The sequence below is a fragment of the Nelumbo lutea genome, chromosome 4 (assembly GCF_056320005.1).
Source record: "Nelumbo lutea isolate HS-2025 chromosome 4, American lotus-T2T, whole genome shotgun sequence".
Taxonomy (NCBI): Eukaryota; Viridiplantae; Streptophyta; class Magnoliopsida; order Proteales; family Nelumbonaceae; genus Nelumbo; species Nelumbo lutea.
In genome coordinates, this window is record NC_142687.1 from 71,912,054 (window position 1) to 71,925,025 (window position 12,972).

At 42.3% G+C, this 12,972-nt stretch overlaps 1 non-coding gene across 1 annotated transcript; it reads right to left on the reverse strand.

Annotated features, from left to right (window-relative positions):
- Nucleotides 1-1,664: 1,664 nt before the first annotated feature.
- Nucleotides 1,665-1,771, reverse strand: LOC148861049 (small nucleolar RNA R71). The gene has a single exon (XR_016095246.1). It is a non-coding gene; the product is annotated as a small nucleolar RNA R71 (small nucleolar RNA).
- Nucleotides 1,772-12,972: the final 11,201 nt, after the last annotated feature.

Sequence of the window (12,972 nt, forward strand, 5' to 3'; positions counted from 1 at the left end):
TACATTGATGGAGCCATGTTTCTTCTCTTGATACTTGATTGTTCCATCCTTAGTTTCAGTTTTTAATGTAGCTTATGCAAATCAAATTTCTCTTCTTCTTTTGGTTCTAAAAAAAATAAATAAATAAATAATAAATAAATAAATAAATCTCAAAATGAGTTCAGATCTAAATTACATTCATCAATCAGACCTGCACTCATCCAAAAAGATTTTGGTTGCATTGCTGTATTTTGTTTTAGTTTTCTTCCTTTAAAAAAAAAAAGGGAGATTTTGTTCAGTAGTGTAGTTGCATTACTGCTTTGTGTTTTATTTCATTTCAAAAGAAAAGAAAAAGAAAATCAGATCCCAGCAGCGACACCATGGTGAATACAGGTCTGATTTCAGATCTTTTTACTACTGATTGATTTCGGTTTTGTGCAAATCTGTATACAGCATATTTCATTGCTGATATCAGTAGGTTATCCTGCTGAATTGCTCAGTTTTAGTATGGCTACTCCATCTGGTGTTTGGTGATGCATAGCTCATCAAAACAGTGGGCTCAGATCTGATATTTAGTCGCCTTCCAATATGGAAATCAGACCTGAGCACAACTGTACTGTTATCAGCAGCTGCTATTATATTTATTATTGTTCTCAGTGGCTTCTGAGATTTCAGAGCTGATCTCAATTTTGTGTAGAACTGATGTCTGAATTGCTATCAATCCTTTGTACATTGACTTCAGTTTAGTGTATTGACCTTCAGTAGCACAGAAGAGCCTTTTAATATGAAACTCAGACCTGAACACAATCACTGCTGATCCGCACTTGGCTGTCCTCAGTAGCTGCTAAGATTTCATAACTGTATATTACTGTTCTCAGTAGCTACTGAGATTTCAGCTCTCAGTAGTTTAGATCTGTGTAATTAAATCCCGTCCCTGATTTCAGCAATATAAAGAAGAGGAATTTGTAAACTGTTGTTCTAATCAGAGATTACTGAATTCAGACCTGTTTGAAAATTGCTACTGAATTCTGTATATTGAATAAGATGTTGATCTTCTTTTAGTTAGCTGCATTTATTTATTTTAGGATGTAGGTTTGTATATTCCAATACTTCACTTTACATTTTCAATTGTAATAGGATTAGTTATTTATTTTCTTTTGTGAATATTGGCCTTTTTATTGCTTTGACCTTTACAGTTTATGACAAGCAGACCTGAACTGGAAGAGATCCTTTACGACCCGGAGATTGAACGGACTCTCCATGTCCGTTTGAGAGCTGCTAAGCAAGTCAGACAAGAAGCACAAGAAATGGCTGAACAAAGAACTATGATGGATTATGCCAAGCCCACCCTCACCGGGACTGTCTCCAGCATTATCAGGCCAACTATTGCTGCCAATAACTTTGAAATTAAACCGGCCATAATCCAAATGATACAAAATACGGTTCAGTTTTGTGGTATGGCCCATGAGGATCCGAATGCCCATATTGCTAACTTCTTGGAAATCTGTGACACCTTCAAACACAATGGGGTAAGTGATGATGCCATCCGGCTGAGGTTATTCCCATTTTCTTTGAAGGATAAAGCCAAAGCTTGGTTGAACTCATTACCGGCAGGATCTATAGCCACATGGGATGAAATGGCCAGCCGTTTTCTCTCTAAATATTTTCCCCCTTCTAAAACTGCTAAAATGAGGAATGACATCACTACTTTTTTCCAGCAAGAGGGGGAATCTTTATATGAGTCATGGGAATGATACAAGGAGCTGTTAAGGAGAGTTCCTCACCATGGCCTTCCGATTTGGCTGCAGGTGCAAACATTTTATAATGGTCTGATCGATTCAAACAAGACCATCTTAGATGCAGTAGCTAGGGGCTCCATAAACAATAAGACTCCCAAGGTTGCCCATGCACTCATCGAGGAGATGGCAGCCAATAACTACCAATGGCATTCAGAAAGGACACCAGTTAGAAAGCAGCATGGCCTTCATAATGTGGATACATACACAGCTCTCTCTGCACAAATAGGAGCACTTAGCAAAAAAATTGATGAGATGCAGATGGCAGCTATGCATGTACAGTATGATAAGTGTGGGGGAGGCCATGATAGGACTGAATTCCAAGTTGGCAGTCAGTCTTTTCAGTCCACAGAACAAGTAGACTTTGTAGGCAACTTTACAAGACAGCCAGGAAATCAGTACCATCATGCCTATAACCCCGGATGGAGAGGCCACCTGAATCAGCATGCACCTAAACCTTTCCACCAAAACTTCTATCAGCCGGAACCGAAATCTAACTTGGAGGAGCTAATGACCAAGTTCATAGCTAGTGCGGAAAATAGATTTCAGAATAACGAAACATCGATAAGGAACTTGGAAACTCAGGTTGGGCAGCTGGCACAGATGATTTCAGAAAGGGCTCCGGGTACCTTACCTAGTAACACCATGGTAAACCCAAGGGAACAAGAGGCTGTTGGGAGAATTCCCAATTCAGATACTTAGTCATAAACTGTCTTACTTGCTTTTTGTTTTTATTTTTCATAGCATTTAAGTTTAGTTAGTTTTTCTTATAATTTAATTGAATAAAGATACTGATCTCCTTTTCTAGTTTGCAAGTGATTTCTAGCAGAAGAAGTTTTCCACCAACAACATATTGCAGAATTTAAGAATGATCTTCAGGGAAGTCCTCTAAATACCTCCTATTACTTGATGATGCTCTTGCTAGTTTTATTGTTACTGCCTAACACTACGAACATTGAGGACAATGTTCATCTTAAGTGTCGGGCAGTGAGCCCGAGGCTAGGGTATGAGGGCTGAAACCATGCACCCCAACACACATATACAGGCAATGACATAACCAAAAAAGACTGGAACCCCTCAAGTTCATTACTATTTATTTGATGATTTTTAAGAAGGAATTCAATGAGTTGAGGGAGACTGATGTACTTGTTAAGTTTTTATTCTTGTGAATGACCCAATTTGATATATGCATGAGAAAAGGGGAGCTGAATATGCTTTTCAGCATGACTAGCCCTAACTATCTTTATGTGTATGGAAGCCCTTGATTTCATGGTTAATGGTCAAGAGAGCTAGTGCACATCTGAAGTGCTGATTCTTGAGGTTCAATAATTGCAAAGAAGGACAAAAGCCCAAATTGACTCCGCTATTCTGAGCTGAATAGTAAAACTAGCAGCTTAGAACATGAGTCCTATTTACCTACCTCAAGCAAGTGACCAGAGTGAGATGGAGCATAAGATGCACTCACACCAAAAGAAAAAAAAAAAAGAAAAGAGAGAGAAAAGTGTGTGAGATGGAGCATAAAATGCACTCACACCGAAAAAAAAAAAAGAAAAGGGTGAGATGGAGCATAAGATGCACTCACCCCTAGAATTAAGAAATTGTGGTGATAGCTGAGGTGCAAAGGGGCACTCTAAAGTTGAACTCTCATTGAGATTTAGTTACAGATGTGAAACTTAGTGAAATTTGATTATTAACCTTGACAATTAAGGAGCTGATTTATATATGAATTAGAAGTAAAGGCTAGACTATGGTGAAATTCATATTCTCCTTTCCTTGGATCTGATACATATCTTAAATGGTAATTTACAAGAATAAGAGTTGAGCACATACAAAAGTTCCCCGACTACTCAATGCATTTCTATCTAAAAAGTTCACTAGGTAAATGGTGAGAACAGAAGGGGGGAATATTAAGTTTATGGCTGATGTCTTTGCTTGAGGACAAGCAAAAGCTTAAGTGTGGGGGTATTTGATGAACTTACAATTTATCTATAATTTTTGAGGACTTTAGCATGGATTTTTATGCCGGTTTTATTAATTTTTGCCTTAATTTAGCTTAATGCTAAGAATAAGTTCAGGGATAATTAATCCAAGAAAATGAAGGAAAAAGGCAAGAAAAGAAGGTTCAAAAAGACCAAATTCAGCCTGGCCCAACCATGAGAGCAAGAGAATTTCATTCGGCCCAAGTAGTACAAGCTAACTCTTTGGAAAACCCAAAGGAAGAAGCCTAGCAAGAAGAAAATTTCGGCCCAGCCCATTTTTAGCCCAAATAACAGCCTACAGTGTAGCCCACATGAGCTCAAAAGCAAGCTAAGTTGTAGCCCAAATAGCAGCCCAAAGGGAGCTAGGGGCGGCAACTCCTAGATGTTTCTTGAAGAGAAGGAAGGAGCACTCTAGAAGGTTCATGAGGGGTGTAATACACCCCATTCTAGAGGCTTCAAGAAGGGGCAAGAGCCCCCTTGAAAAACTATATAAGGAGGCCTCTAGGAGGGGAGAAGGTTGTTCAATTGCTTGAGAGGAAGGCTCTCCCACTCTTAGAGGTTCGACCACCTTGAGAGAAGAGAAGAGAAGAAGGCTAGGCGCAAGCAAGCTAGAAGAAGAAGGTGAGTTCGAATTGAGGGTTTGTGATTCAAAGATCTTTTGTAATAAATCATTTGTAGTTTCATTCTCTTTTGATTTGAATTCAGTTTCTTAGTTATATTTTCTTTCATCTTTCTCCTTGTTTCCATTCTTCCTTGATGTATTTCAGCTTGTAAAATTTCAGTTCAGCAATCTAATTCTTTTTTATTCATTCAAATGATCATGGATTGTACTTGAAGTTTCTTGAATAAGGGTGTTATTGCAGATCAATTCGGCCAACTAACCTTCAAAACTCAGATCTGAATTCTCAGATCTGAGATTGCAAGATCTGAATTGCTTGAAAGAGAATTCAGATCTGCAAATTTCAGATTGGGCGAATTAATCTACAGCTTGGAATTCCTAGAGTGCTTGAGAGAGACTCTATGAATTCAGATCTACTATTCAAGAACTGAATTGAGTGCAAGGTTAGAGATAACTTGCACAATTCAGTTGGTGATCAATTCAGATTTGAATCGATGCCTTAGAAGTGTTTGAAGAAATGCATGCATGGGGATTAGATTCTTGCTAGAGATAGAAGAACCATCACTCATGCATAGGATGAACATGCGCTTGAGAGAGGCTGTTCATGACCTTGGGGTTTCACCAAACCAAGGCTCAATCATGATTTATTCGAATGATCCAAATTGATAGATTGCTGAATTCTGAGATTGACATTTACTGCTTACTCTTCTAACCTGATTTGAAGGCAATTGGGCCAATGATTTAGATAGATTTTAATTTAGGATTTCTTAGCTTTCATTAGAGTTTTGATTTATTTGTTGATCAGATAAGAAGTGCTCAATTTAGTATTGGTAATTGTTTCCTAAATCCTCGTGGGAACGATACTTCACTCTCTACTTTATTACTTGAACGGCTAGTGCACTTGCTAGTGTCACAATGAGCAACACATCAGTAAGTTCGGTACTAATAAAAGAAGTAGATTGGGTTCAGTGACCCATCTATTATGTTAGTAAAGTATTGCAAGGAGCAGAGACGAGATACCCAGAGATAGAAAAGCTGGCATATGCACTGGTAATTGCAGCTCAGAAGCTCCGCCCATACTTCCAGGCTCACATTGTTATTGTTCTCACTTACAAGCCTTTGAGGCAAGTCTTATTTAAGCCCGAGGTCTCTGGTTGGTTGATGAAGTGGGCTGTTGAGCTCAGCGGGTATGACCTCTAGTACAAGCCATGAACTGCTATTAAGGCCCAAGCCTTAGCAGATTTCATTGCCAAATGCACATTCAGCTCCAAAGTCCCCAGGTCGGTTGAGCGCGAGGCTCCCAGCTCGGGTGAGCCCGAAGCTCCCAGGCCAGTCGAGTTTGAACTCCGTGAGGTAATAGCCAGTGTGGCATCTCTCCTAGTTCGGCCAAGCGCGAGCTGGGATGAGGAGCCCTGGATCCTTCACGTAGATGGCTCCTCGAACCAACAGGGCAGTGGAGCCGGAATGGTTCAGCACGGCCCAATTGGCATGAAACTGAAGTATGTGCTATGCTTTGAGTTCACGGCATCTAACAATGAAGTGGAGTATGAGTCATTGATAGCTGGACTAGCCCTAGCCAGAGAAGTAAAAGCAAAGCACATCGTTATCTACAGCGACTCCCAGCTCGTGGTCGACCAGGTCACCGGTGAGTACGAAGCTCACGAGCCAACCATGATAGCCTACTTAGCCAAAGTCTAAGAGGCCCTGCTCAACTTCCAGTCACACTTTGTCAGGCAAATCCTAAGGTCGGAGAACACTGAGGCCGATGCCCTGTCAAGATTAACCAACGCCAACGACATCACCATGAGAACCGTGTACATAGAGGACTTGCCTCGGCCTAGAATTCTCGGGGAGGCAGAGGAGATTGCTCCCGTCGTTCAAGTAGAGCCAAGCTGGATTGATCCACTCATGAGCTTCTTGCTACACAGGACCCTCCCTACAAATCACAATGCAGCTAGAAGGGTGCAGCGCTAGGTAGTCAAATATGTCATGATAGACGAACGGCTACACCGCAGATCATATACGCTCCTCTACCTGCATTGCTTGCGACCCACCAAAGCCGAGCTCATACTCCACAACACTCATGAGGGATTGTGCGGCGGACACTTGGGGAGTAGGGCCCTCGCCCAGAGGACACTTCGACAGGGGTACTATTGGCCAACAAAGAAGGCAGATGCTATCGAGCTTGTTAAAAAATGTGACAAATGCCAGAAGCACACCAATATACAACACCAACCTGCCATTGATCTCAAGTATCTCACCAGCCCGTGGCCCTTCGCACAATGGGGCACTGATCTACTCGGGCCATTCCCTCTAGCAATGGGTGGGAGGAAGTTCTTAGTAGTAGCAGTGGACTACTTCACCAAGTGGGTAGAAGCTGAACCCCTTGTAACGATCACAGCCCGAAACGTCCAAAACTTCTTTTGGAAGAACATCGTATGCCGCTTCGTGTTACCTCGGGTATTGATTTCTGACAACGACAAGCAGCTCGAAGACATCAAATTCCAAGACTGGCACCAAGACATGGGAATCCGACAGAATTTTACTTCAACCGCACACCCTCAAGCAAACGGTCAGGCAGAAGTCACGAACAGAGCCATCCTCTGCGGACTGAAGGCACAGCTGGATCGGGCTAAAGGGTTGTGGGCAAATGAGTTACCTAGCATCCTATTTCCTACTGGACCACAGAGAAGACCGCCACGAGAGAAACACCCTTCAACCTCACCTACGGTACCGAAGTAGCTATCCCCGTAGAGATCAAAGTCCCTACGCTACGACTAGAAGCATATAGTGATCAGACAAATGAAGATGAGCTATGTACCAACCTTGATCTACTCGACGAAGTAAGGGACCTCACGTATATCAGTACTGTAGCCTACCAGTAGAGAGTAGCTTGGTACTATAATGCCAGGGTCAATAAGCGGAACCTCCGCGTTGGAGACCTGGTTCTTCAAAAGGTTATGGTACCTGAGCTCGGCACTAGAAAGCTTGGGTCTCACTGGGAAGGACCTTACCAAGTGAAACGAGTACTCAGGGAAGGAATGTACAAGCTCAAGACCCTTGAAGGGAAACAAGTACCTCGGGCATGGAATATTGTCAACTTAAGGCAATATTATCTGTAACAACTGAGTAGGCCACGAGCCACTCCCAAAGCCTAAGGGCCAAAATGCCGAGCTAACACAATCTCGGCACAATACGACCCGGTCACCTTTGAGGCATGGGCAAACTTCAAAAGTGGACTATAAGACACTCCCAGAGCCTAAGAGCCAAAATTCCGAGCTAACAAGATCTTGGTGCAATCAGACCCCGTCGTCTCCATGACATGGGCAAACTTCAAGTGAGGAGTGTAAGCAGTTCAGGCTTAAACCCCACCAAGCATAGCTTGTTCTAGTATGATGGTCGAACTAGAGAATAACTAACGAGCATATAGTTTGGGCACACATGGTAGTCACTTTGTCGTGCGCCATAGAGACGCCTTAAATGATTTAAGGAACATTTTGAGATAACGATTATCAAGGAGTCCTACTTCGGGTATGTAGCTCTAATAGTTTGGGTGTTGAGATCACCTTAGCAAAGATAAAGAGACCACATCATACTTGGAAGAAAAAAGGGAGAACTTTCATTATCATTTCAAAAAAAAAGAAAAAAAAGAGAGAAAAATGACAATGCAATAGTCGAGCTAAACAGCTCGGGAAAGTCTGACTGTCATATGGCACAACCGCCCAACCAAAGACCTTTGAAAGACCGGGTTTATGGCACCCAAAATCCACCAGAAGTCCAAAGAAACACCACCTCAGGGATCCGCCTCCTCATCCTCTGGCGAGTCAGGCTCCTCTTCCTCCGCTTGGTCTACCATCTCAGGAGACAGACCCTTCATAGTGATGCCATCGAGATTGAGCCCGGAGAACTTATTCTGAACTAGCCACCGGCAGAGCTTAAACCCAAAGTAGTAAAAACTCAAACCATATTCCACCTGGAGGTCATGATATTCCTGAGAGTCTTTAAAATCCCAGACCACTTTCTCTCGTTCATCCTCCACCATCTAATCAAAGTTTCGAGTCTGATCTAGAAGAGTGCACTCCAAGTCTCGCACCTACTGCCTGAGGAGCTCCCTCTCCGCCGCCATCCTCGATGACTCCTCCCTGTAACGCGCACTCTCTTTAGAAAGCTAAACTATTCAAGCCTCCTAGTCATGGACAAGCAGCTCTTGAGACTCGCTCCCCTTGCGAGTGTGATGGAGCTCACCCCAGATCCGGTCGAGCTCGCCCTGGATCTTCTTGTTCGCAGCCCGCTGGTCGAGGGCATTGACGCGGTGAGTAGAATGCATCTACATACAGAACCAAGAAGGTAACCTTATCTCCACTATACTTCCTATAAACACAGGGTTCATCCGAATTCTACTCAAAGTCAAACGATTTGACAGCAGAGTCAAAACAGATGTTCCAACTTCTAGAAGCTTGCTTAAGTCCATAAATGGATCTATTGAGTTTATATACCATGTTTTCCTAACCCGCATCTATGAAGCCTTGCGGCTGCTGCATATAGATATCTTCAGTAAGATCACCATTCAGGAATGCAGTTTTGACATCCATTTGCCAAATTTCATAATCATGGTATGCTGCTATAGGTAGCAGGTTCCTAATGGATTTAAGCATGACCATAGGCGAAAAGGTTTCCTCATAATTGATGCCCTCTTTCTGAGTGTACCCTTTCGCCACCAAACGAGCTTTGAAGGTCTCAACCCTACCATTAGTGCCCTTCTTCCTCTTGTAAATCCATTTGCAACCGATTGCTTTTACCCTGGAGGGCAGATCTATTAGAGTCCAGACTCCATTGGTCTCCATTGAGTCCATCTCTGCTCTCATGGCCTCCACCCACTTCTGGGAATCTATGTCCAACATAGTTTCCACATAAGTCATGGGATCCTCCTCACTAGTCAAGGTTTTCACCAGGTAACTATCCTGGTCATAACCATAACGGACTGGTGGCCTGGATACCCGAGTGGATCTTCTAGGTTAGTCACTACCTAGAACTTGTGGGAGATCTCCCACTGCTCCTGAGCTCTCCTCATCAAGAACAATTTCCTGATGATGGGTGTCCAAGATGTAATCGGTCTCCAAGAATTGGGCATTTCGACTGTAGAACACTTTCTGCTCACTTGGGTCATAGAATATGTAACCTACAGAGCCTTTTGGGTAGCCTACAAATAGGCAACGACTGGTCTTGGATTCCAACTTGTCTGCACTCGTTCTTTTAACGTGTGCTGGACAACCCCAAATCTTCAAGTGTCTGACTCTTGGTTTCTTTCCGGTCCAAAGTTCATATGGAGTGCTCGGAACTAATTTGGTTGGAACCCGATTCAGCACGTAAATCGTAGTCTCTAATGCGTAACCCCAAAAGGATGTGGGTAACTCTGAGTGTATGAGAAGTGACCAAACCATATCCAATAAGGTCCTATTCCTCATCTCTAAAAACACTGATAAGTTGTGGTGTAGCAGGAGGAGCTAATTGTGATACTATCCCATTGTCCTTTAAGTATTCCTTGAATGCATCAGAGAGATACTCGCCACCTCGATCAGATTGAAGGGCTTTAATTTCTCTCCCCAACTATTTCTCGACCTCTTGTCTAAACTCTTTGAACTTTTCAAAGTATTCAGACTTGTGTCTCATCAGGTACATGTAACCATATCGTGAGAAATCATCTGTGAAGGTGATGAAATACACGTGTTGATTTCGTGTCCTAATACTCAGGGGACTACATACATTAGTATGTATTAGGTCAAGTGTGCCTGTAGATCTTTTAGGCTTACCGTTAAATGGCCGTTTTGTCATCTTGCCTTGTAGGCAAGGCTCACAGGTGGGAAGATCTTCTACAGTTAGAAAATTCAAAGGACCATCCTTTACCAACCTTGTGATTCGGTCAATACAAACACATGGGATTAACTGTATCAGGGGCTCTCTTCTTGGGGATTTCAGCTGATGTAGTTTTAGTTATGCTAGTTTCTAGAGAAGGATGTAGAACATAGAGACCGTTCTTCAGTTCTCCGTATGCGATGAATATGCTATTTCTTTTAATAGTAATCGTATTAATAAAGAAGACAGAATAACCATTTGCACACAGTTTTGAAATAGAAATCAAATTTCTCCTTAAATTTTGTACATAAAGACAATCTTTGAGTACAATTATTCCTTCTCTAAAAATTAATTCCACGGTTCCTATTGTCGCGGATGCAACAGTTGCAGTAGTCCCCAAGTAAAGTGTAACTTTTCCTTCACTCAGCCTTCTGCTTACCTTGAACCCCTGTAGTGAGTTACACGCATGAGTTGAAGCCCCGGAGTCAATGCACCAGGACACAGAAGCTACCAATAAATTGGTTTCTATAACTCAAGATTCGAAATTATCTTTCTTGGATTCCAGGTAGGCAGGACAGTTCTTTTTCCAGTGGTTGGTCTTCTTGCAGAAGTGACAGGCATCCGATGCTTTGTCTTTCTTCTGCCTCTTGGGTTTGGCAGCCTTCTTCTGGGGCTTTCTCTTTGCCTTCCTTTTCTTGCCTGATTTGCCAGTTTCAACAAGCATGGCAATGGGCTCATCCATTTTAATCAATTCTTTAGCTCTTTGCAACATTTTGCTGAGCTCTTGCAAGCTGACCTTCAGCTTGTTCATGTTGTAGTTCATGATGAATGGATTAAAGGATGGAGGCAGAGAGTTGAGAATAGCATCGATCTGTGTTACCGGATCCAACCCGGATCCAAGAGCCTCCAGTTCATTGATATAACCCATTATCCGGAGACAATGGTCGTGAATTTGTTGGTTCTTGGACATCTACGCGGTCATGAACTGTTTCAAGACCTTCTGCCGAGTAGAATGATTATGCTCTTCGTACATTGTCTTAAGACTATCCAATATGTCCTTGGCAAGTTCGATCTGATCAAACTGCCTCTGAATTGGATTGTCCAAAGAGGCAATGATATAGCAGTGGGCAAGGGAGTTTTTCTCCTCCCATTCTTGGTATTCTCGTCTACGGGTCTCAGAAGCCCTATCTCCCTGATGATCCGGGGTAGGATTCTTGGCTACCTTATCCAACTTTTCAGAGGTTAAGACCAACATAAGGTTCCTGTACCAGTTGGCATAGTTTGGGCCCTTAAGCTTGTTGTCGTCAAGAAGCTTTGCAAATGATCCGTTTGCCATTTTCTGATAAAAAAGCAAACATCCGTCCACAACCTAATTTGATTCATGTTCATTTCATAGATATGGATTTTAATCTATGATCCATTTCCCTTTATTCATCTCTGAGATTTCCCTCCTATCTCAGTCATGGAGACTACAGGTTGTCTCTGGAAATGTGGGAAATCACATAGGGTGCATGGAGCCAACTATTTCAGCTACATAACCCCACCACTTTCTGTGAAGGATCATATCCACTCATCATATGAGTTTTCCCTTTGACCTCTGTCAGACAAGGATCAGAGCCGTTTTCAAGTAAACCTTTCTGTCCAGTGAGTGCTCAACCATCATGTTCGTGAATGCCAAGGTACCGTGAGAGAGTTCCCATTTTCTGGTGAAGCCCCTCCCACATCGGTCTATGACGCCCCTATCATCTTATGAAACACTTAGACAAGCCCAATAGCAAATGGATAGCCCATTTTCTGGTGTGTTTCCTCATTACTGAAGGACCCATCCTCATGCTAATGATGGAAGGCCTTTAGAGAGTTCATCGTATGAATCTCCCTATCACTTGCACTCATATTAGCTGGAGGGAATAGTTAATTATGCCCTAGTTTGCTTTAGGTCAAACCAATGTGGCTCCTACTGACTTTCATAAAGTCAGTTTTCGGTGGGCCTTTCATTGGCTAGGGTTCCGCACGTAACCTCTTGATGAGGTGTGGGGCCCACATCTGAGGGAGGTCGTCCAATGACCAAAAGGGACACCATGGGAATGATGTGCATTCAGCCATGGTGTACATAAGAGCCACTATCGAATAAGCATGGGCCAAGTACTTATGGACCATGTACGCAGCACATCACACATCCAAACATCTCATGCAGGGATAAATTGATCCAATCAATTAATTATCTGTATGGCCCATTGGAAGCCCATTAAAAATGTATAATATTAACCATTAATATTATCTAGGTATATGGGCTGAATTAGGGTTACCCAGTTCGGCCCATATAGCTTTATCATTTGAAGTGGGCTTTTAGTAGTTTTAACTATTTAAAACTGGGCCATTATTGGTTGGGCCGAATTAACCATTTAATTGAATATCAATCCTCAGGCCCATTAGTGAGAAAATTAGGGCTGACTTTCAACCTTGATTAAACCCTAGATTTGGTCCAAAAAGTTTTGAACCAATCTTGGTACGAATGGGTCTAGGGTTTGATCTTTAATTAAATCCTTAATTCAAGAAAATAATCTGAAATTAAATAACTGATAAAAGAAAATCAAGAATCAGTTAATTAGGGTTGTTCACACACTCCATCCTACAAAATAGAGGTTATATCACAGATTGCAGTTTCACAAACTGCAAATCGCAGATAGCAAATGTCCCATCTGTGAAATCTCATTCTCTACGTCGCCATCTTTGATCCAAAATTAAA